Genomic DNA, 24,263 nt, shown 5'->3' on the forward strand with positions numbered 1-24,263 from the left:
GGTATCTCTCTCTCAGGACTCGATATCCCAGCAACCCGCAAAGGTAGGCTGGAAACGCCGGAGCTGGATTTCTCGGCAAGAGAAAAGACAGCGTCTTTCTCAGCGCGTCAAAAGGGAGGGGCAGCGTCCGTGGGCTCTCGAATCAGCTGGGCTCTCGGAAGTAGATAGCTGCTCTGCTCCAGATTCACCACCGTGTATTTGCTTAAGGCAACGTTGGTATATTTATACCTGAAAGGTGCCTGGGTTTGACGTAAGGTTGGACATAAGACGTCAATAAAGATGTCACTAAGAACTGGCCATTCTTACAGTGCTTTACAGGAGTTCTAGGACGAAATCAAAACAATAGCAAGGGGGATTTCCCAGGATGCTGGAGGCTTGGTTTTGTTTAGAGAACTCGGTGTGCTTACTAGGGGGCCAGAGAAGTAGTCTTGCTTAATGTGACAGCATGTGCTACGACTGAATTATGGATATGATTATTATGCCGTTATATGGATATTATTGATTATAGCCGGACAAGGGCATGAAATGGGAATATCGATACAGGTTTCCTAGATAACACACTACAATGGTTTGTGTGCATGTATCCGTTACTGTGTTGTGTGCGTCACTACTGTGTTTGCCTACAGTGCTTGTCTATTTGTGCAGTGGGTGTTTTATTTGTGCAACATTATTTATAACAAAAAACTTAACTGCACGTTTGAGCCACTAGATATCCCTGAGTGTGAAGCCGCATTTTTTAAATCTGCTTCAATTCCAACTTTACATTGTCTGGCATCCTGATGTACCGGCCCCCCGGGAACGGCACTAAATGGGCTTCTGAATTAGCCAATCGTATCACCCCTTTTTTCTTGGCCTCAAAAAACTTCTCTCTTATTGGAGACTTAAACCTACATTTAGAGGACAATTCAAACGCGACTTGTGTAAACTTGCTAGAAGATCTTACGGCATTAAATATCAATCTCCTTAATTCAGGACCCACCCATAGGGCAGGACATTTGCTTGACCCTTTATTTTCTAACCTTCTGCACCTTACCTGGCAGGACTCCATCCCTGTATGCTGGTCAGACCATTATTTAATTAAATTTAATTTTAAACCACCTGTTATTTCCTCTGACAAACCTATATTACCGGCCTCATTTAGGAAAAACTGGAAGTCCCTAGATATTTCTAAACTGAACATAGCACTCAGCAAAAACCCACCAAATAAGAATCAAGATATGGAAAGTACTGCAACTGCAACTGAACAATGGCTCAGCAATGCGGCTGAGTCCTGCCTACCCACTATTAACACCAAGGGTAATAGACATCGTCCCCCTGCCCCTTGGTTTAATGACGCACTTAAAGATGAAAAAACTAAATGTAAGGCACTCGAAAGATTGTGGCGGAAAGATTTTGCTCCTGACAAAAATAAGGTACCAAACAGCAAGAAACCTCTATCATACCGCATGCAAGAAAGCACGTGCCGTGCATGTAGCCAATACTATCACGGGAGCTGCAAACAAAGCTAAAACATTGTTTAATACGGTGAAAGATCTAGCTGGGGCTCAAACTACAGCCTTATCGCGCCCGTTAAATGAGAGGCAATGTCAGGATTTAGCTCAATTCTTCTCCGATAAAATCGACAAATTAATTACTGAAATAGACAGCAATAGTACGGATACTGCTTCTAAGGACGAGTGGGAGTATACAGCTACTGTAAATCAGACCTTACAAAAGTGGCCGCCCATTACAATTGATGTTCTTAACTCCATCATGAAGACAATCAAATCTGGCTCCCCGCAGGATCCCATTCCTATCAATATAATAAAATTATTGGATACCCCCTCCCTTGAAATCATTGCCGACACACTAAACTTGTCTCTGGAGCTTGCCACAGTACCCACCCTATGGAAACATGCCATAGTGTCCCCACTTTTAAAAAAACCTACAGCAGATCCGGAACAATTAGCCAATTATCGGCCCATCTCGCTCCTCCCAGCTTTTTCCAAATGTCTGGAAAGACATGTGCATTCTGCCCTAACTTTATTCTCGGAAGAAAACGCCCTTCTCCACCCAACTCAGTCAGGATTCCGAGCAGGTTTCTCTACGGAAACTGCTTTATTGGGAGTCTCCGAAACTATTAGGAAACTCCTCGACGACGGTCATACGGTTGCGCTTATTCTACTCGACTTAAGCGCAGCCTTTGACACTGTGTCGCATAAAAGGCTACTCACCACGTTGGAAAAAAGCGGAATATGTGGAGCCGCCTTGCAATGGATTAGATCCTTTTTGGAACAACGTGCATTCCATATAGCATCATCCGCTGCGTGCTCTGGACATTTCAGCTCCCCTCATGGAGTACCGCAGGGCTCTATCCTCAGCCCGATTTTTTTCAACCTCTATCTTAGACCCTTGGCGGACCTAGTGGAAAAATCTGGACTTACCCTTATGACGTACGCAGACGATTCACAAATTGTCTTTTCGCTGTCTGAATCCCAATCATCATCTTCGTCCCTTCTCAAACAAGGTCTCCTGAACATCTTCAACTGGATGACAACAAACCAGTTAAAACTTAATGGAGACAAGACAGAGATTCTCCTTCTGGGTAAGCAGCCAGATCTTTGGAGTACGTCACACTGGCCTGCCCAGATGGGTAATCTTCCCAAACCAGTGACCCATGCACGGAACTTGGGGGTAATCCTGGACAATTCTTTGTCCATGAAGCAACAGGTTAGCAAAGTAGTGGGCCTCTGTTTTAACATCATAAAATGGCTCAAAAAGATCCTTTGGATGCTGCCTATCTCCACGCAGAAAACAGTAGTCAATGCCTTAGTCACATCTCGGATTGACTACGGGAACATCCTGTACTTAGGAGCAAACAGGGCAGTTATAAAGAGACTGCAGCTTGTACAAAATGCGGCTGCCCGACTCCTGTGTTATATACCTAAAAACACCTACGTGTCCCCCTACTTGCGTGAACTTCACTGGTTGAGAGTGGAAAACCGCATCAGATTTTAGACCCTAAACCATATGTTTAAAATCAAAGCAGGTACCGCACCCAAATACCTTCAGGCTTTAGCTCATCCCTACATCCCAAAAAGAAACCTACGGTCTCAATCAGCTGCAAAATTCTGTGTGCCTAGATTCAAGCTCTCCAGGATGGGAGGGAGATCTTTTTCCCACCTGGGTCCTTTTATCTGGAACACACTACCACCTCATATACGAAAGGAGGGGAGTCATTCCAGGTTCAGAAAAGAAATAAAGACCTGGTTGTTCGATCAGTAATCTTGAACGACCTCTGCTGAACGTAAGGCATCCTTTGTGCCGTGCTCTTAGGCGCCGGGAAACCCTTTCTGGGTAGCTGTTTGCGCCCTATAAGTTTAAAAAATAAATAAATAAATAAACAGTGAAATCGAGCATTTCATGAACGTTTGTTTAAAATTTTTTTTTAGTAAAATCGAAGGGTTCCTGAAAGTGAGTTCTTTCGAGCGAACTGCGTTCATTCCTTTGATTCATTCTGAAACAGCAGCCAGAGTTCAGGTGCGCTTAATGTGCCACTGTGAGATAACACTCTGTGGACATTACTCCCACAGCCATAAACCCTCTTTTAAATCTGTTCTGTCCACGGAATATTCAATCCTGAACAGTGCGTCCCACCGCCACCCATTTGATTATACAGCCCCCTCTCAGCCCCATTGTGAAAGAACAATGGATCCGATAACCACTCTACAGATTCACCCCCCTGATGACTTCAAAGCAGCTCACGCTGGCTCCTGGTGACAAGCGCTCCCGTGATTAATTCCCTGCAGTGCTTGTTAAAGGAGCTGCAGAGGTATCAGTGGCGGGATGAAGGAAGCGCTGCCTGGGTTCAAGTCAGGTCCCATGAGTACCGGTACTCTCTTCGTTCTAGGAAAAGCGCCGGTACTCAAGGGGACAAAATGAAAAAGTGCTGGTACTCAGTACCTGTGTGTACCGGCCCATTTAAAGCACTGGCTATATGTCTATTTTTTATCCTGTGGGCCAATTGCTACCAACACCCATCCTGCTCTGCGACAGCACCTCTCAAAGACTACACATCATGAAATTTCTAATAGCAATGAATTGCCAATGAGGAACACTTTTTTTAGTATGAAGCCAGTTTGGGTGTCCAGGGCCTCTTTTATGTCCCAGTTCAGTGCTGGCTCTGGATAGGGGCGGCCCCTCCTCAGGAGTGGAGGAGCATCGCCCTGACTGCTACGAGCGCAGCAGGCAAACACAAATAAATAAAATGGCATGTCAATACCATTTTATTTATTTGCTACTGCACAGACTCACGCTGTGTACAGCGCAAGGGTGGGGTGGGGCTGAAGCCAGCAAATGCAGGATTACAGTACTGGTGTACAGTGCGCATGATGGATTGGCCGGCTGTCTTGCGACGGCCATCCCGACATGTGCACTGTAGACCCAGCAATCGAAAGGCTGTGCTACAACCTGGCCCCCAGACTCAAAATGAATGCTGGGTGAGCCTGTTCCCACCAATCCTGGAGCTGCTTACACAGCACGAGAGCAGCTCCAAGATTAGTTAGAATTGCGTTCAACGAGCAGGAAGGAATTCCTCCCTTTTTAGGTCGAAGCCTAGCATAAGACTGCGCACATGCACAGTCTCGCTGGCGAGATTTAGTGATAACAGGTGAGATTCACTAGCGGGCTTTAAGCCCCGCCCCTCTTTTCCATTGGCTGGCATCACCGTTTAGGGTAAACGGTGGCCAGCCATTGGAAAAGAGCAACAGTGACGTACTGTTTTCTCTTTTAGAGCCGTCCCACTTGGACCGGCTGCCCCGACTTACTGCTGGCGTAAAAGGTTTCTTATCTTCTTTATGGGTCCAAACAGATGGCCCCATAAAGAAGATAATAAACCTTTTATGCCAGCAGAAAGTCCAGCCGAGCCCGTCCAAGAGGGACGGCAGAAAAAACAGAAAACTCGGCGTCATGGCGCAGTGCTTGTTACTTTTCTCGTGGTACAACAAATAAAATGCACAACACATCCCCTGTAATCTTCAAATGAAGATATTGGTACATTTCCTATGGGAATCTACACATCGCTAAAATATGCATGTATATGTACCCTGCAGCAGACTCAAAGGAGGCAGGCACTCAGAAATTACTAACAGATATCTGCTTTCCCTGGAGCAGCCTGGGATGGGATTGATGAGCGTTGGCTATGCCCAGCTGTGATGCCCCTTCCAGCGGCTGCAGGCAGTTCCTAGTCCACGGTCCTCTGCTCGCCCCTTGCCCGTTTAGTCCCTCTCATCCTCCAGGCCTTGCAGAGGCTGCCTGAGATATCTCCCGGGTGCAGAAAAGCACGTGCTTCCCTCCCCAGTACGATGGCAGCTTCTCCCCGTCTCCTTCCTTCAGGCTGGAAACGTGTCCCGCTGTGGTGGGCTGGCTCAGGGGAGAGGGGTGCGGAGCAGCGGCAGAGGTGAGTGGGAGGGGAGACAGGAGGCGGGCAGCTGCTGCCTCGAAGGCACCTCCCTTTCTGTCTCCTGCTCGGACCTGCGGCAGCATCCCCGAGCGGCCGCCACCTGTGGCAGCCTGTCAACCGGGCGAGCACCGTCTGCTGGGAACTACCTGGACTCGCTCCCGCTCGCCGAGTCCGGTTTAATAAATAACAATACCGCGCCTGCATGTAAAAAATGCTCATTTGCCTGTAAGTCCCCACCCTCTCCTTCCGGAATCGAATCGGCTATGCTGGACAGTGTAGGGTGTGTGGAGTGATATCGTGGGTGTGTGTGCAGGCAGCAGTGTGGCCAATGCTACCAGAGCAGGCACAGACATGTATGTGCTTACTCGTGGGCAAAGCATCCTTTACCAAGCTGCAGTGTGAAAGGTGGGCACCGGCACCCTGTTGGCTCAGACTAGAATTTGCAGCAGGGGAAAAATGTCAATACGAACAAGCACCGCCATTCTCCTGACTGAATACTAAAGAGAGAAAGCGAACACTTTTGTGTACAGACTGCTGAGCAAACAACCTTTGGGAAGTGCATGTTTATCTACAAGACATTCACAAACCATAAAGTTCTGTTACCTGTCTCCAGTGTACCAAACAGAGGCACCACATTTACCTGAAATAAATATCAACAACTACAGGCCCTACTAAAATGCCAGGACTCTGCACCATCACCAGGTGGCTTACTGGGCATGGTCCCGCCCCCTTGTACCCACATTGCCCGTCGCCTGCTTTCTCCTGGGGACTGTGGTTTGCTTTGCGCACATCAGGCTGCTCCATGCCCTCGTTCCCTCCGCACGCCCACACCTGGGTGATGACAGCAGCACATGCAGGGCAGAGGGTGGGAGGGAGGAAGCGGAAGGAGTCTCGGGCAGGAAGTGCAGCTTTGGACAACCCCGCAGTGGCTGCAGCCTGGGTTCTGCACTTTCAAACACCAGCCTCCATATCCAGGGAAGTGGGGACCCGAAGAAAGCTGAGCACCGGAGCCAAGACCTGTGCATGAAGCTGGCAGTGAGGTAGGAATGGAATTAGACAGCACAGCACAGGGCATCCCGCCGTAGAGTGGAGGGTGGGTCTCCCGGGAGGGGTAGAGAGTAGGGGGGGCTGAAGGTCACTGTTGTCCGTCATGCGGCTTCTGATGCAGGCCTGTGGTGAGAGAGGGAGGGAGGGAGGAGAGAGCTCTCTCAGCATTGCCTTTCCTCCTGTCTTCACAACTCCAGCCCGGGGATCACCAGCAGCACCGAGAACACCCCCCCCCCCCCAAAACAGAGCCCACCCGAGCTCTACGCTGCTGCGAGGACACCAGACTCAGCCCTGTCAGCCCTGGACAGGAGAACACGCTGCTATGGTACTTATTTAGCAGAATATGTTTACTTATTTGTTGCCTTGCCTGCTTGTGTGTTTGGTTGTGCAGCATGTCTTTAAAGTCACCTCTGCCTACATGCTTCCCTCACCCCGCCCCCCACTCTTGTGTATCGCATTGGAGGAGAGGTTTTGGGTGGGGGCTTGTATTCATGTCTGGGCTGTGGCCCTCAGTTGCTCGCACCGAGGGCTGCCTGGCGGTGCTGTGGGGGAGGTAGGGGGGCTGGCAGTGGAGGAAGGCGGAGCAGGCTGGCACTGGGCATCGAGAGATGAGGGGCAGGGTAGGAACAGAAAGTATGGGGAGTGGGGGACAAGAGCGGCGAGTCGTGTGTGTGTGTGAGACACTGTGAGTGTGGGTGTGAGAGACACTGTGTGTGTGTGTGTGTGTGTGTGTGAGAGAGAGAGAGACACTGTGTGTGTGTGTGAGATGTGTGCAAGATCACAGCCGACCAGCTCGCCGCTTCCCTGAGCCAGCACCCTCCCGCCAGCTCAGCGAACCCCAGCCAGGCCGCCGACAACCTCACGAAGTGGATCACCAACTGCGCGGACGAACTCGCCCCACTGAGGACCCCGCCCAGCAGACCCGGCAGCAAGAAGGCCCCATGGTTCACCGACGAACTCAAGAGCTCCAAGAAGAACTGCAGAGCCCTCGAGAAAGCCTGGAGAAGGGGACCAACACCGGACAACATGACCACCCTCAAGCTTGCCACCCGGAAGCACCACCAACTGATCCGCGCCACCAAGAAAACTGCATTCAAGGACCGGCTGGACATCAACGCACACAACTGCAAGGAACTCTTCAACATCGTGAAAGAGCTCTCCAGCCCCAACGCCGGAAACAACGACATCACCCCGTCGCAAGACCTCTGCAACTCCCTCGCCTCCTACTTCCACAACAAGATCGCGGACATACACAACAGCTTCAGCACTCAACCGACGCACGCCACGACCGAACCACCGCCCCCCACTACCACCCTCCGCGCCTGGACTCCGATCTCCACCGAAGACACCGTGCGCATGATGAACTCCATCCACTCCGGATCCCCATCCGACCCCTGCCCTCACCACATCTTCAACAAGGCCGACGCTGTCATCGCACCCCACCTGCGGGACATCATCAACACATCCTTCGACACCGCCACCTTCCCGTAGAGCTGGAAGCACGCCGAACTCAGCGCCCTACTCAAGAAACCTACAGCGGACCCCACCGAACTCAAGAATTACCGCCCCATCTCGCTCCTCCCGTTTCCAGCCAAAGTCATCGAGAAGACCGTCAACAAACAGCTGGCCGCCTTCCTCGAGACGAATGGATCCCTCGACCCCTCACAGTCTGGCTTCCGTGCCAACCACAGCACCGAGACCGCCCTCATCGCCGCCACCGATGACATCCGAACCCTGATGGACAACGGAGAAACAGCGGCCCTCATCCTCCTAGACCTCTCCGCGGCATTCGACACCGTCTGCCACCGCACCCTAGTGCAGCGCCTCAGCAACGTCGGAATCCAGGAGAAGGCACTGGAATGGATCATCTCCTTCCTCGACGGAAGAACACAGAGAGTCCGTCTACCACCGTACAAGTCAGAGGCCACCGAAGTCATCTGCGGCGTCCCTCAAGGATCCTCGCTGAGCCCCACGCTCTTCAACGTCTACATGAGCCCCCTCGCGGCCATCGCACGCCAACACAACCTCAACATCATCTCCTACGCCGACGACACCCAGCTGATCCTCTCCCTGACCAACGAGCCCGCCGCCGCCAGAGCCAACCTGCACGAAGGGATGAAAGAAGTAGCCGAGTGGATGACGACCAGCCGCCTGAAACTGAACTCAGACAAGACGGAAGTCCTCATCCTGGGCTCCTCGCCCTCCGCCTGGGACGACTCCTGGTGGCCCCCCGCCCTGGGCACCGCACCCAAACCGACAGACCACGCACGCAACCTGGGCTTCATCCTGGACTCCTCCCTCTCCATGACCAGACAAGTCAACGCCGTCTCCGCATCCTGCTTTAACATCCTGCGCATGCTACTGAAGATCTTCCGGTGGATCCCCACTGAGACCAGGAAGACGGTCACCCAGGCCCTCGTCACCAGCCGACTGGACTACGGCAACGCCCTCTACGCCGGAACCACCGCCAAGCTCCAGAAGAGACTCCAGCGGATCCAGAACGCCTCAGCCAGACTGATCCTCGACATCCCCCGACGCAGCCACATCTCAGGACATCTAAGAGACCTGCACTGGCTCCCCGTCAACAAGAGAATCACCTTCCGTCTCCTCACCCACGCACACAAAGCCCTACACGACCAAGGCCCGAGCTACCTCAACAACCGCCTCAACTTCTACGCCCCCAAACGCCACCTCCGATCGACCAACCACGCCCTCGCCGCCGTTCCCCGCATCCGAAGAGCGACAACAGGAGGAAGGTCCTTCTCCTACCTGGCCGCCAAGACCTGGAACTCCCTCCCTCCCGACCTGCGCCTGACCCAAGACCACCTCTCCTTCAGGAAGAAGCTCAAGACCTGGCTGTTCGAGCAGTAGCAGCGCCCCCCCACCCCCCAAGCGCCTTGAGACCCTCCGGGTAAGTAGTGCGCTCTACAAATGCCTTTGATTGATTGATTGATTGTGTGTGTTTGAGACACTGTGTGTGTGTGTGAGAGAGACACTGTGTGTGCGAGAGACATTGTGTGTGTGAGAGACATTGTGTGTGTGAGAGACACTGTGTGTGTGTGAGACTGTGTGTGTGTGAGACACTATGGGTGTGTGAGACACTATGTGTGTGTTAGACACTATGTGTGTGTGAGACACTATGTGTGTGTGAGACACTATGTGTGTTTGACAGTGTATGTGTGAGACAGTGTATGTGCGAGACAGTGTATGTGTGAGACACTGTATGTGTGTTTGAGACACTGTGTGTGTGTGAGGCTCTACGACTCACTCTCTACTACTCACTCTCTACTACTCTCTACTACTCACTCTCTACTATTCTCTACCTACGACTCTCTACTAACTACTCCCTACCTACTACTCCCTACCTACTACTCTCTACCTACTACTCTCTACCTACTGTCTACTACTCGACTCTCTACTCTCTCTACTACTCACTCTCTACTAACTCTACTACCCACTCTACTACTCACTCTACTACTCACCCTACTATTCACTCTCTACTACTCTCTACTCACTCTCTACTACTCTCTACTACTCAATCTACTCTCTACTACTCACTCTCAACCTCTCTACCTCTCTACCTCTCGCTCTACCTCTCCCCACTACTACTCTCTACCTCTACCTCTATACGCGCGCACACACACATATATATATATATACACATATGCATTTATATATATGTATGTGTATGTATATACATACACATATGAACATATATATAATCTGCTTATCTATATAAATACAAATATAAATGCATGCATACATATATGCATACATATGCATGTTATGCACATGAACGTTTGAAAAACACTAATAAAAGCACAGCTAAAAAGTTACCTAATTACTCTGTGTGTGTGGCTCTGTGTGTGTGTGGCTGTGTGGGTGTGTGTGGATGTGTGTGTGTGTGTGGCTGTGCGTGTGTGTGGCTGTGCGTGTGTGTGGCTGTGTGTGTGTGGCTGTGTGTGTGTGTGTGGCTGTGTGTGTGTGTGGTTGTGTGTGTGTGTGTGTGTGTGTGCGTGCGTGTGTGTGTGTGTGTGTCTCTGTGTGTGTGTGGCTGGCTCTGTGTGCGTGTGGCTCTGTGTGTGTGTGTGCATATGCAATAGGTCTCGCATTTGCGAGAGATTAAGCGATTGGCATTGTAAATGACAATGCTATTTATCTGTTTTCAAAACCAACCCATAAATAAAAAGTTTGTCATTTACAATGCCAATAGCTCTAACTTTTTCGAAGGTGAGACCTACGAATTGTTAATGCTTGTTCTGTTAGTGGACAGCAAACAGAAGTGCTGCACTGGTGGAGCTCCTAGAGTTGTGCGCCTTCGTGCACCACCAATTTTTTTTAAGCTAGCCACCACTGGCTCTGCTCTCTCCGTTAATTTGTACGCTCGCCCACCTCTAAAGAAAAGTTTCATTACCCTTTCCCTTTCTCCCTAGAAGCGTGAGTCTAAGATCTACCGAGACTACTCCAAATCTTTCTATCATTGTTGTGACAGAACAACCACCGTCGACAAACCCACTCGAGTCAACACCAAACCATATCAACAACATGTTTTGCAGAGTGTTTGCGCCAAGTCCACCTCAAGCGTCCTTTATAAAGGGGAAGGAGGCAATAGGCCTCGATTTGCAGCATGTTAACTCTGCCATTAAGGCGAGAGGTGCGCAAACAAAACAATTAATGGTGAGCATTGGAAAACGGCTGAGGTTGCCAGTCGCCACATATAGCCTAGCAAATCTCACGGGACTGACAAGGGGGCTGGACACAGTGCAGGCCTGGCTCCAGGACTCGAGGAAGATACGTAAGTGTGTTTAATTAAAAATACACGTCTGTTTGTTGCTCGGTGACCCAGAGCCAACTCACTCACATCTGTCTAAATATGCAGCTCTCGAGTACTCATTCAGACTCAAGCAGGCGCAGCAGATACTCCGATCTGGGCCCTCCCCTGAGTAAACACGGGCATTGCATCAGCATGCGGCATCTTGGGGCCACAATTAAGCAACAACACCTGGCGACACGTTAGGTGAGGGGTAGCCACAAACGCAGGAAGCTAGAGATTGGCTCGTGTCTCACAAGAAAACAGGTGCGGGATCGCCCTGGGTCCCTCCCGCTGCGGGGGATTACATCTCTTCTCTCATTTTCTCGCACATACAGGCTTTTAAAGCACTCATTAATCTAAACACAATTCCATGTGGCAGGTGTAGAAGGTACAAGCCCTCTGGACCAGAGTGCGCCTATTGACAGAACATGTGTGTGTGATTTCCAGGCTGACACATATGCTGCTCTATAAATCAAGTTATTATTGTCTACTTACACTTTCGCAAATGAAAGAGAGGTATTCTTGTTTCTACAGCCCTTTAACAAACTGCAAGTAAAAGCAAGCTGCTGTGAGCACGGGAGACCAGTGAAGAGAACCTTTCGCTCCTAGGGTTTCAAGCTTTTTTACCAATAGAGTGTGTTACCAATGAGTTTCATTGTTATAAAAGTCTTTAAACGTATTCATTTATTTCTAACCTTGCCAAAAGGCACCTCCCCCACATTAAGGCAAAGCGCTGTACATTAAACCGCAGTTTAACCCAAAAGAGAAATAATCAACTGAGTAAAATAAAGCACAGAATACAACAAAAAAGAAATGAAAAGATAGGAACAAAAAAGGGAAATATATAAGGGTAACAAATGGTTAAAGTTCGTCCAAGACATCTCAGCCCATTCCCGGGCATCCTTGTAATAACTTAATACATTCTGTGAGTTGTATCTTGGTTCAACTCAATTGCACTAGTTAGAGATCATTAAAACGGATTTTGTTAGGAAAAACTGGAAAAGAATTCGGTACACCTGGTGATGTGAACTTCCCTGACAACCTTAGATGTAAATGAATACCTGATTACCAGAACTGAGAACAGCAAGAATTTCGCAAATTAACACGAGGGTCAACCTCGTGTTAATTTGCACTTTCTATTTCAAAATTCGTATTTTTAAAAAAATTGATGCATTGCATTTAAGGAATCGCACAAATGCGATTCCTTAAATGCATTCGCATTTTTAGGAAATGCAAAAAATAGCGAATTTTGAATAATTGTTTCATGCATCCCAAAAACGTATTTAGGAAGCACAAACGGCCGAATTTACCGATTCGCACCATTTGCACTTCCTAAATAGGTTGATGCATGTGCCCCTAAGCTCTTTATAGTCAATATGTGGTTTATTTTCAATTTGTGCTTCAGAGTGCACAACTATTGTGTATGAGTGGACGGTCCGTTGTGACATGGAATGTGATTCAGCGAAAAACTCTGTGGTCTTGAGAAACACATCATTTGTATCCTCTTTTACTGAGCAGGACTACCATCAGCTCACCGGGCTGTACAGGAGTGAAGGAGGTGGCAGCAACCGATGGTGTATGCAGGACAGACCGTTTTACCCATTGTATGTACAGGGCGAATTGTCCACTGGGATCTCCTCCTTAAATTTGTCTGTCCCTCCCAGGTAACAGATTCCTTTGTGCAATCTACTTGGATCATGGATGGCCCAATATGTTTAACCTCTGTATGTGTGGTAGGAAAAGCCTGGAGTGTCTTTGCTGTGGTGTGCTTGACTGTCGCAGCCCCAGAATCTCAAAGATTGTGGCTTGACTAGTCTAGGAGGAATAAACAAAAGTCTGGAACTGCTTGAAACAGGTCCCAGTGTTGGAATTGTGGAACAAACAATCTCTCTGCAAACTTGCAATAAGTACGTGGGTGGTAAACTTTGAAGAAGGTCAATGATCTTGATATTAGCTTGTAGGAATGGGTACACTGACTGATGAGGATAGGAGCTGGAGATACACTTGGACGAAGAAAAATCTTTCTAGAAAAGTAGGGCTGTGAGGAGCTATGCAGGAAGAACCAATGTCGGCTTTGGCCGAGGGACGAATCAGCACTACAAGATCGCACGGCAAGGCTTTGTCTAAGCAAGATTCTTTTCTCTCCTAATATGTGCTTGCCTATGGTACACAGGACCTCTCCCTTTAAGTCTGTGAGTCTGCAGAAAGCAAAAGAAGGTGGTGGATGTGCCACCCGAAAGACAGAAATTCAAAAGAATTGCTGCAATGACTTGGTGGTACAAAAGATGGTGGTTAATGTTGAACCGGAAGAATCAGCACCTGTAAAAACTTGGTAATACAATTATTCAAAACTACAATCTGCAGTTCACTACATCAGCAAGATCACTGCTGCGACCAAGGTGGTCTCAACATGTTTCAGGATGGTGGGGGTAAGCTTTGTTACCAGTGAATACACCTCCTCTGCTCATTTGACCAAAGGCACAACCACACTGCCAGAGGGGACCACCCTGTTAATACACTGGAAAATATGTGCCGGAGTGCACAGTCAAGAGCTGCACCCCAGCTGACAACATACTGTGGAAGTGCTCACACACCGAAAAAACACAGGTACTCTGTGCAATCAGGAATATGGCGTAAACGAAAAACAAAAACGGTTACAAATACTTGGGTAGTTGTATTAGAAATTAGGAGCAAATGCACTGTAACTAATGAATAGCTGCTGCCTGTGGGAAGCAGAGAAGATGTACATACACTCCAAAGCTTTAGGAGCATCATGAACGTGTCTTTAGACTCTGATCCTGTCAGGATATCTGTGAATATTCTCAGAACAGTGTTAAGTTCCCAGAAATCATCATGAACATTATTTTTTTATGCTGAGAGAAAAGAAGCGTATTTATCATTCCTCTATTCTTTATAATTTGGTACCACCAAGATCGGGGGAAGGTTTTCAGTATTTATAACGTATAAATAATGCGCATGATCCCGCTACCCCTGGGATAACCCCAAAATAAATATAAACTAGCAGACCTCTCACCTTGTCCCTGTAACAACCACGCAGTACAGTCAGATCTACACATTGTATTATTTTGAAAAATCTATACAGATGAAAGGAAAACATTCATACTCCCAATCCTGAGGTCCTACCTTTTTAAGCAGTGTCGGGTGAACTGCTTTTATACGAATTTACCTGGATCATGGCAACTGTTTAAATCTTATTTTAAATGTGTATATATGTGTATATATTGTGTTGGAAATTTTAGATAACTAGTGCTTTTATGATCATTTTTAAAAAGATCGAATAAAGCTGTGTGACTATGACAAGGACTATGCTGCATTTCATATGTACTTAGTTCCATGCCTGATTAAAGAACTCTTAAAGACAGGACACTGAGAAGATATGTTGAGTCTCCTTGACTGCTTGATGAAAGCACTCCTCCACACAATAGCAATGGTGCCACCCTGCCCTTAAAAATAAAACACATAAAAGGTGTCAATTGCCTCCACAAGAAGGTCTCCGATAGGAGGAAAAAGCACATAGGGAAAACACCTCATTGGTAATCTTAAAGCTCTCGATTGAAAATGAAGATTAATTCATAGGTTAATATCAAGACAACAAGCTCCCTCTGACATTAGGAAAGTATTAGGTGTCAAGCAAGGACACACTGAAGGAGGTCTAGTAGATGTTTCAACTGCAAGAAGCAAAAATCAGGGGCATATATAGTAGCAAGGGGGCAAATAATACAATGAAAAATAAAGGACCATGGGCCATATGTATCAATGTTAGGTTTTACGATTCTCAAATAGCGAATTTTTGGGAATCGCTATTTGAGAATCGCAAAACGCTAAGTAGGATTTGCAATAAATTTTGCGAATCCTACATATTCCTTAAGGGCGAATCGCAAATTGCAATTCGCAATTAATGAAAACCTCCCCATTCATTCCTATGGGCCTAGAGGCCCATAGAAATGAATAGGAAGACATTCTCAATTTGCGATTCTCAATTAGAGAATCGCAAATTGAGAATTCAATTTCAAGTGTGCCAGGGTGTCAAAAAGACACCCTGTTGCACCCCTTACATGAGCATGGGTGCACATGTGGCGCCCATACATGCCCTAAGGGCATGTGTGTGCGCCACATGCCACTTTGAAAAATGCAAAAATGAGCATTTTTGAAAGAAATTGCAAATTACCACCAACCTGAAGTTGGTGGTAATTTGCGATTCCTTATGCCATATTTGCACAACTTGGGTGCCTCATACAGTCCATAAAAGGAATCGCAAATTGCGATTCCGTAAATGCATTTGCAAAATAAGGAATCGCAAATTTTGCGATTCCTTATTTTGCAAGGCAATTTTTTTTATACACACCATTAAGTCTAATTGCGATCGCAAACACGCATTTCGATCGCAATTTTGAATGATACATATGGACCCAAATGTGTTGCAATGCATTGATCACTCGTAAATGCTTCCTTATACAGAATTCACACTTGAACGGACATAAAAGGTAAAGACTACTTTATGTTGGATTAGGTACCTCAGATCAAATTATTTGCACAGATCGCCATCTTGGAAGGGGCAGTTTGTAAAGATTAACCACTCCCCTTTCATGAAATTCATGGTATCAGTGCTGCTAAAATGTTGCCACTACAGTGTCACTGCTCAAGACAACTACATTATGGCACCACTGCTTGGAATCACTGCTGTTTCACTTCTTATTTTCAATGGTCACCGTTCCAACTACACCACTAACTGCTCACTGACGTATCGCTACTTTTTGTCACTATATTAACACTGCTGTCAGATGTGCTGTCACTACATCACTGATCATCGCAACACCGATGCTCACATAGCAAGAACTATTACAGTGCAAATTCTATGCCCTTAAAGTTTGTAAGATGGGGTAACCAACAGCAAAATCCTTCCCTACAAAGGTAGCCTTTACCATTTCATGTAACAAAATGTATATCTGTAGACATGTATATAGAGAAATACCAATCCAGCCTTAAACGCATTTAGACTTCAGCATCTGAATTTCAAAATCAAAATGACAGGCCCGCTGAGTTCGTTATAACTTTTTGTAATGAACAGAGCAGACATATGGCATCAGAAATATATTTCCTAGTGAACTGATCAGGACTCTAGTTATCAACATTGGCTTGTCACCATACCCAACTGAGGCCTCCTGTACGGACCTTAACCTTTCCCACAAGGTAACCAATAGGCATACAGTCATAATTACATGGTACACAAAATTACAGTTTGCAAATTAAAATACTATCTTTCACTAAGACCGCCTAACAAGGTTTCTGACAGTGCACATCTTCAACCCCATGGATTGTAAGAAGGGCTAACTAGCACCAAAACCGTTATCTGCTACAGTAATCTGTGAGCTTCTATGTAACACACTACCTATTTGTAGGCTTTAATGTAGAATACTAACAATCTACTCTTAAATGCCCATTGACTTTAAATTATGCTTTTCACAATCAAAATGTCAGTTCCTACTCTCTTTATTGTAATGTTTCATTATAAACAACCAGGCCTATACTACCTCCCCTAAAAGAACCTAACAAGGATTATTGTAGTGCATATCTTTCATCTACCGTGTTTGTTCAGGTGGATTAGCAAAACCCTTGCCTACTTCAGTAATCAGAGAAATTCCCGCCTACCGGTTTTACTAGCAATCAATCCGTTAAGCCTATTAAGATGAACATGATTTTCACAATAAATAAGTCAGACCTACTGGCTTTGTCATAACATTTCATGATAAATAGATCAAACCCCTGAAATTTGGTAAGACTTTTCCCAATTGATAAAAGCTATACCCTCTATACCTTTCCAACTCTGCCCTATTCAAGTGCGCATAAACTAACATCCTTCATGCACATAGTAATAAAAGTACAAATATGTAGAAAAATACAGCTTTCACAACAATACACAACCCCTCTCAACAGGGCTTAACAAGAATAATCACATTCACATTAGTCAGAGGGGGCGGCCAATGCCAAAACCCCTACCTACTACAGTAATCTGGGAGAGTAAATATAATACAATTCTTGTCAGTAGCCTGTAACACAACGTGATAACCAACCGTTCAAGCCTTACTGGCTTTAACATGTGTGTTCGATCATAAATAAGTAAGACCAATGGCCTCTGTTATAACGTTTCAAAATACCTCTGTTATAACGTTTCAAAATAAGGAGACTAGGCCTATGGCTTAAGACATAACATTTCCCAGGGCACCAATGAGGCCAATAACCAATTCAGGCCTACGGTACTGAGCCTAAACGTTTCCACAAAGCAACCATCAGGCACTCAATCATAAAATAGAATGGCACACAAAATTACGGTTGGGCATATTACTATCGCTCCTAACACAGTTTAGCAGGGATTTTCATAGAGCATCCATGGTTTGTCAAAACGGAGTAAACAACTCCAAAATCCTTGATCACTACAGTAATGTGTGAGAGTCCATGTAAAATAACAAAAAACGATCTATAGACATTATAGAGTAATAACAAGCCATACTTAAATGCCTATTAACTTTAAAATATAATTTTCACATTGTCATAACTAGTGCTTTTCTCATAACATTTCATATTAAACAGATCAAGCCTATAGCCAATATCATTGACCTGCCACCATAACCAGCTCAGTCATGCTGTATTACATTTGAGCTTTGCACAAGCCAAAAAGAGCAATGCAAGCAGTCTTTTTATTGGAAAAACTCAAATTCGGCCAAATCAAATTGTGTTCTAAGGGGAATTATAGTGTGGGTGGACCCTAAACTCATGTCTTAGTAGTACTATGAAAGCTCTTGTTTATGGTTCCATAAGGTCAAGCACCAGCTATACTGCCAAGCCCATAAATAAAAATTCAAGTAGATTAGTGTTGCTTTGGGCATCCCAAAAAGCTCACAAAACTAAAGAGAGGTGCTTGGACTGCAATACATTTCATATGACTGCCCTCCTATCTGTGCTGCTGCCACAGAAAACAAACACTAAATGATCTAGTTATCTACAACACTTTAACAGTATTACAAATCTATGTGCGTGACCTTAAAAGTTCAAGCTCAGGTAGCCATACTGCGACTGGCTCAGGCAGGGGAATACATAAAGTAATCAGAGCAGTGTGGAGGGGAAGCACTTTATTCTGTGGAAGCATACAACTTTTGCCCACTGAAAATAATCATAATACTGAGCGGGGCTGTTAACATCACCAGAGATCTTTAAAATAATTTAAGTGTCATCTGCACAAAAGTTCTAAGCTGAAAACGGTGAGCCAGAGAAATTATTTAAAAACTGAAAAGTAGATGACACAGTATTGACCCCACCCCCAACGGGACATCACACAATGAAGTTCTGACTGATAAAATTAAAGGGCCAACCAACAGCTGGTGTGTTCTGCCTGCAAAGAAGTTAGAAAACTAACCACTACCATGGTAAAGCTAAATCTTACCACCTTGGTTTGCTAACCACCACAATGTGATGGCTCACTGTGTCTTATAGCGCTGAGAGATTCAATAAAACGAGAGGTACGAGGAAGACTATTAATCGCAAAGCGACACAAGTCATATAGAGCTGCCACCAGTACCAACTCAGTACTGTATCTAGGGAGGAAACCCCTTTGTGTAGGGTTTTTAAGCGTTCATTAGCTGCTACCAACTAATATAACAAAAGAAAGACTGCTACCTCCAATAATTTGGCCATGCAAGGGAGTTGAGAAATAGGGTGTATTTGATATTTTCAGAGTCTACATCAGCTAATAGCTCACTGAATTCCTGGAAGAAAACCACCTACTCGACGTCTCACAATCAGGATTCCGTGCCATCCACAGCACTGAAACTGTGCTGATTGCTGCCACAGATGATATCAGAACTCTCCTCGACCATGGAGAAGCCATGGCCCTTATCCTCCTCGAACTCTCTGCTGCATTTGACACTGTCTCCCACCAGACCCTCATCGACAGACCCCACAATATCGACATACAGCAAAATGGTCTCAGGTGGATCGCCTCTTTCCTTACAGGATGCACACAGAGCATCCGACTGCCTCCCTTCACCTCCGCACCCAAGGACATCATATACAGTGTACCTCATGGATCATCCCTCAGCCTGTTCAACATCAACAGGACCCCCCCTTGCAGATGTTGTCAGATCCCACTGACACAGCATAATTTCCTACGCAGATGACACTCAACTAATCCTCTCACTCGGGGGGACCACTCCAAATGCCAAACCAACTTCTGTAACACCATAACCAACGTAGCCAAATGGATGACAGACAACTGCCTCAACTCAACTCCAACAAAACAGAAATATTGATCGTCGTAGAACAACTCCATATGGTACCACAGCTGGTGGCCAGCAGAACTCGGACCCATGCTGACAGAGCTTGCACAAAACCTTGGCATCATCCTCGACAGCCAAATGACCATGAAACGACAAGTCAAAGCAGTTGCCTCCTCCTGCTTCCGCACCCTCCGCATGCTCCACAGTATTTTCAGATGGATCCCAATTAACACCAGAAAGACCATGACACAGGCCCTCATCATCAGCCATCTCGACTACGGCAATGCTCTCTATCCTGGAATTTTCACCTAGCTCCTCAAAAGACCCCAGACCATACAGAACACTGCAGACAGACTCATCCTGACCTCCCCAAAAGGACTCACACCACCCCACCTCAGAAACCTCCCCTTTCTCCCCATCCAAAAGAGATGCCAGTTAAAGTTCCTCAAGCATACATACAAAGCTCTACACGATCAAGGATCATCCTATATCAACCATCGACTTAACTTCCACCTACCCACAAGACACCAGCGCTCTGCCTCACTCGCCCTCGCACACACACCCCTGTATTTCTCGCAGCAGGGGATGCTCCTTCTGCAACATCGTTGCCAAGACTTGGCCCCTCCAACTTCGAACAGCACCCTCCCTGGTGGACCACAGAAAGAAACTCATGACCTGGCTTTTTGACAGAGACAAGGCTCTCTCAGCGCCCAGATAACCCTAGGGGTGAGAGTGCTGTTCTTTTCAAATGCCGATTGATTGATGTAACAAGGGACTATTTGATAAGGAAGAGACAAGGACAAACTTTAAACTTTTGGGAACCAGCCCCATATACACAAAAGCATTTAAAAGAACCCTCAGTTCAAAAGTTTTTTAAGTAAGAGTGAAAGGTCTGTTTCCACATATATAACAATTTAGCCCCACTTCAGCATTTATTTTAAAAATTGGAATGTTGAGCGCTCCATTGAAAACAATGAAGTGCTCATGGCTTCTAATAGCCGGTAGAAGCGTGGAGCATCAACATTCCAATGTTTTGTTTACAGCTGTTGCTGTGAACAAAGGCCTCGCGGGGCCGAGGGGATTTTAACCTCCTCGGGCTCCATGAGGCCTTTGTTTTACAAATTAGAACAATCTGCCCTCTAGTGGCGAAATGTTCTAACAGCCTTAAACCCCTCCCTGGTGCCTCTACTGGTCAGTAAAGGTCTGCTCCCTTGTTAAAAGCTCTTGCCTTCAGTTCAGGCCTTTAACGCTGGAGTAGGCCTTTAATGCCCGGTAGAGCCCACTGAGGTGGCCTCTAAGTCTATATGAGCAACCCCTCCTTACCAGTGCAAAAAGTATTACAGTCATACAGATGAAGCAAAAAAATGCCTTATTTGAAAGATAGAATACTCATCCAATCTGTGGTTGGGAATAAATTGCTCACGACCGATGTGAGAATCTTCTGTTCTGAGGAGCTCTGGTGTTGAGAAAATCTATATATCATCCACATTTCAGCACATACTATAGGCAATAACCTGTCAAGTTTGGAGAGGAATTGTGCACACCTGCGCAAAAGGGATGTATGACGTTACAACGTATGCTTTTACCATGCATGCTGTTACAACGCAGTTTTTACAACTCATACCATTACAACGCATAGCGCTTTGGGGTGCTGGATAGTGAATAGTTTAATTTACTATTCCAACTCCAGTCCCCGTGGACACTAGGGAAGGTGTTGAATAGTAAATTAAATCTATTCCCTATCCTAGAGCGCCCCCCAGCGCAATGCGTTGTAATGGTTTTCGTTGTAAAACCTGTGTTGTAATATCACTGCGTGGTAAAAGTTGCGTTGTAAAGGATGTTTCCCGCGCAAAAACCTGTCTACGCCATCATAAAAATCTAATATTAAATAAACTACCAGTTATTTCTTCTGTTGAGCAAGCTACCCATCTTCAATTTAGGTCTGTGCTCCTTTGCTAAAGAGTTGATGTTTTGTCCCCTGTATCTTGATCAATTTAATCTTATCAAGTTGGTGAGTATTAATTGGCTGTATGCTTAGTAGAAACATACATAACAAAGGAAAAGTCGAACAGGTGTGATCAGCCGGCTCTAGGCTCACGGAGGCCCTGAGCAGGGAGTTTAGGTAGGGGACCCGAGGCCGCCAAATCCCTGCCAGGGGCCGCCACGCAAATATGTATCTAAGGATATATATTGGCGTGGCGGCCCCTGGGGTTTGGCGGCCCTGTGCAGGTGCACAGCTTGCACATGCCTTAGGCCGGCCCTGGCGTGTGATAATAAATAACTTACTTGCGAATGTGAATGTGTTTCTGTTTCCAGAGCGGGAGAGGGGCAAGAGGAAACCTACTGAACAAGTAGGATGGTAAGTAAATGAATGCTTGCCGAGGAACCACGGAGTTTACAACACAGCTTGCCATTGTGCCTGCGTCTTACCCTGGTCCACCCTCAGATCAGAGCACAGGCCCAAACTGTAAAGCCAATGTATGAATAATACTCAGGTTAACTCCTCCAGGGCCCTCATTGACAGGGATGTGTGCTATGCGCACTCACCTCTTAAGCACACGTAGGTAGGTAGTCATGACACTGCCTAGCACACCACACATCCACTTTTAGTTGTGACTCCTGTTACTGACGGGAAATGTTGGCAACAGTTTCCTTGAAGTGAGGGTCAAACAGGATCCCTCTAAAGTCACCCCCCACCCCCCAAATCTGTGGTGGACGTGTTATAAGGGCAGTCTCTTTGAAAGCACTGTTTACTGTCACAGCAAAGTTACACCACTGCATACCTACTGCAGGACCTCTCACTCATCTTCATTGCAGCAACACTCAAGCCTTCACTACTGCAACACCACTGCTCACTTTCACTGCAACGCGCATCTCAGTGCACTGCAGCTCTCTGTAATACTGTTGCACCACCAATGTTGTCACTACGGCACAACTGCTCACTGATCCGCCAAACGCTATTTGTGTGTGACAACCAGAACCACTGCGATCGTTACAGTAACAGCACTCTTTTTTAACTACAGCGCAGCTGCAAAACGTCAGTATTGAAACACTGCTCATTTCTGCTGGAGCACTACTGCCTAGGTTTTACCCCTGCTTTATCACTGTAACAACATTCTCAGTGCGTATTCGAATTACAAAACTACTTCTCAATGATATTTGGGAATGTCACGGCTGCAAAACTGCTGTTTCAGCAAATAATCGGTGCCACTGTCTGCAACACACTCGATTTTCACTTGAACCCCACTGCTACTTTAGTGCAGCTGCCCTCTCGCCCGCTATACAGCACTGTAACGCCACATAACCAATGACTGCAGTCACTGCCTCAATCACTACAACTTCACCACTAACCAGCATCTCTTCCCCAATGCTGGCTGTCAGTGCAGAGCCGTGACTGGCTGTTAATGTGTCATCACTGCTCCAGCACTGCCTCCTGTCACTTTAGTACTGGTGTTTACTATCACTGCAAACTCCACTGCCCACTGTAGAGCCGAAAGCAGGAGCTACTGTCACTGTAACACCAATGCTTAGGTAGCACTAGATACCCACTACTGCCATACCAGCCCCACTATTCACTTTCAGCGCACAATAACAGTTTTCTCTGGCTGTCGCACTGCAGCTCACTGTTACTGCAATGCAAGTGCCCGCTAGCACTGTAGTGCAGTATCTTACGTCCACTGTCACTGCAGCGCTACTGCTTACTATCACTGGCCACCGCGCGCCATCAAGGCATCATCACTTGTCACTGTCCTCGCTCACCACAGCCCAGCGCTTGCAGTGCTCAGTGGCATTGCTTTCTGTCACTGCTCGCTGTCACTGCGTGTGATACTTGTCACAGCTCCCGGTCAGCACCCTCCTACCCCCGCGGCTGCGGGTTCAACCCCACAGCGGATGCCTGGTCCTGCGGCTCCGTTCACTGAACATGCCGCGGTGCGCTCACCTCAGAGGCTTTGGCAGCAGGTGTCGGGAAGATGGCTGGGATTGGAGGCAGAGGCCGGGCTGCGCGCGCCGGTGGTCCCAGGCGCTGTGCTCTGTGCCGCGCGGGGGTGCCGGGGCTGCGGGGGTCCGCCGGGCCGCAACCTGCGCTCCTCGGGGACGGCAGCAGTCGGTGCCGCGCGCTCGCTCGCGCCTGTGGCCAGCATTGCCTGGGAGGAGGGGGAGCCGCTCCGCCCTCCACTCCTCTCTCTGGTCCCTCCCTTCATTCTTTCTGCTCCACCCTCTGCCCGGGGAACCGGGGGCCAGGTGCTGGTCGCGTACACGGGTGCTGGTTCGTCTCCAGGGGTGGGCCTGCAGTTACCAGCCCCTGCCACCCGTCCGCGTAAGTCTCCTCACCTGCCCGCGTGCAAGGCGCCCGTGCAGCAAGAACAGACACCTGAGGCAATCACTCGCATCAACGCAGAACAAATGGCAGTTCATGTTGTGTTTTTCTCTTTTACATCTCGTTTCAATTTTAAAATATCCCTCATACATATTCTTGGTTAAAACGAGTCCTGCTTCGTGCAAGAAACAATCATACCTTTCCTTTCCCCCCTTCAAACCGTGAGGCATCCACTGGAATAAGAACGTTTCTTTTTCTGTAGCAGCTTCTGCTGTCTCCAAGCAACCGCGGTTTATGTTGTGTAACGTTTTTTTCAAACATGTAATTCTCGAGGAAAGCTGCTGGGCCCTTATG

General features: G+C 47.0%; 1 protein-coding gene across 2 annotated transcripts in view; it reads right to left on the reverse strand.

Moving 5' to 3' along the window:
* KLHL32 (kelch like family member 32) overlaps positions 1 to 23,742 on the reverse strand; it is a 945,199-nt gene extending 921,457 nt beyond the window's left edge. The window contains exon 1 of one of the 2 annotated variants that reach the window (XM_078646842.1): positions 23,532 to 23,742. The gene's annotated coding sequence lies outside the window, so the exon portion shown is untranslated. Of the gene's footprint in view, positions 1 to 23,350; positions 23,419 to 23,531 lie in introns of those variants that run through there. The other variant, XM_078646843.1, reaches the window with a different exon arrangement.
* Positions 23,743 to 24,263: the final 521 nt, after the last annotated feature.

The sequence above is a fragment of the Lissotriton helveticus genome, chromosome 6 (genome assembly GCF_964261635.1).
Source record: "Lissotriton helveticus chromosome 6, aLisHel1.1, whole genome shotgun sequence".
In the NCBI taxonomy this organism is placed as follows: domain Eukaryota; kingdom Metazoa; phylum Chordata; class Amphibia; order Caudata; family Salamandridae; genus Lissotriton; species Lissotriton helveticus.